Source organism: Tupaia chinensis, unplaced genomic scaffold (genome assembly GCF_000334495.1).
Source record: "Tupaia chinensis unplaced genomic scaffold, TupChi_1.0 Scaffold000298_1, whole genome shotgun sequence".
NCBI classification, from domain to species: domain Eukaryota; kingdom Metazoa; phylum Chordata; class Mammalia; order Scandentia; family Tupaiidae; genus Tupaia; species Tupaia belangeri.
Window position 1 is genome coordinate 4,231,530 of NW_006159787.1, and position 1,824 is coordinate 4,233,353.

Genomic DNA, 1,824 nt, shown 5'->3' on the forward strand with positions numbered 1-1,824 from the left:
TTTTATCTATAAGTTATAGATTCAAAAGGCTGACTCACATTACACATCTAATAAATAGCAGACTTAAGTTTCTGTTGACTTCATTAGTCACCCCAAAATCAACACATCTTGACAACAATTCATGAAATACTTTCTAAAAAAAAAAGGACATTTATCAGGCCACACATAATTCTACTTTTGGTATAGAATTATTTAATTTAATTTATTATTATCATTATTTTTATTTTGCTATAGGGCATGTCATGTGTGCTTACCAGAGAGAAAGAGAGAATGAGAAAGCAAGTTGCCATGTCCGGACCTCAAACCATAGTCAACCATGTGGTTTCCAGTTCATTTCTCAATAATTAGAAAAATTATGTAATATTAATGCATTTTAAATAACTCAAACACTATAGAATATTAAGTTGTTCATCTAAGTAGTATTGGATAAATCTAAATAAGCAAGATGAAGGCTATCTAAGACTTTCTTTTCCAGTCACATGTGCATGGGCTTCTGGGTTGCACGTGTGTGAAGCCAGGGATGCTGGTGGGACTGGGGCTGCGGATGTCACTTGGCTCTAGAGTGGGGAGGCCCTCGGCTATTGCCATGCCTAAAGCACCAAAGGGAAAAAGTGCAGGATGGGAAAAGAAAGTCATCCACCCATATAGTAGAAAAGAACCTCAAATTATAAGGGAGGCCCACAGACAAGAGAAAAAGGAAAAAGTGAAGAATGAGAAGGCCTTATATCTTAACCTTATTGGTGAAAAGTTGCAGTGGTTTCAAAGTCATCTTGATCCCCCAAAAGGGGATATTCAAAGAAAGATGCTTGTTAGTTAACTGAAAGGTATTTAAATCTATTTAGTGGTGAGCTGGAACAGACTGAGTTACACAACAGCATCAGAGACAGGCAGGGCCAGCAGCACTGTTCACGGAGGCAGTCATCAGGCAGACTGTGGCCTGTGAGTGGAAGCAGCCCAAGGGCTATGGCTTCGAGATTCCAAACATCCTAAATGCAAATAATCTGAAAACTTTTCAGGAATGGGATTTTGATCTGAAGAAATTGCCAAACATTAAAATGAGGAAAATTTGTGCTAATGATGCAATTCCCAAGGAGTGCAAGAAGACTAAGCCTATTTTAATGGTAAAGATTTAGAAGAATTGGATCTAAAAGGTGAATTCAGTGACTCAGATGAAGAAGTGACTGCAGTGGACTAATTGTCTTTACTTGAGTCAAAAATAAATGACCTGAAACCTTCAAATGTCAACTCATTGAATTTGGTAAGTACTTGTCCATAGATCCAAGGGTTTGCCATTTAACATTCTCTTCTGGGATGGCATCCCATTTGTAGTTTCAAACATACCACAATATCTACTTAGAAATGAAGGTTGCTTTTCATTTACATTAAGTCACTAACACAAAAGTAACCTACAAAGACCTTTTAATGTAACTCTGTGTTTTGGGGGAGGAACAATATGAGTGAAGACAAAAATCAACTTTTCGATTTTTTCCCAGGTAGACCTGGTTAGGGTTGCCTGACCTTGCATTTTGAGGAGTGGACAGTTAGATGCTTTCTAAAAAGTTCCTTCTTCAGCTGTGATGGCATTAAGATTTGTCTCTCATAATAATTCCACCCTATTCCTTCCCCTCAACATTAAGCCAAATTTTTTTTTAATAACATTGGGTAAAATGATATGGAATTGATAGACACCAATAGATTATACAGTTTAATTATCTCTCAGCCTGAGTTAAATGGTTAAAAAAAAAAAGTGACTATTATCTTGCTTTCTTAATCTCATGTCAAAGGGATAAATAAACGTGATCTCAGGTTAGCCTCTTATGATTG

The 1,824-nt window shown here is 36.7% G+C and overlaps 1 pseudogene; it reads left to right on the plus strand.

Moving 5' to 3' along the window:
* The first annotated feature begins 586 nt into the window (after positions 1 to 586).
* On the plus strand, positions 587 to 1,195 carry LOC102482942 (translation machinery-associated protein 16 pseudogene; annotated as a pseudogene).
* Positions 1,196 to 1,824: the final 629 nt, after the last annotated feature.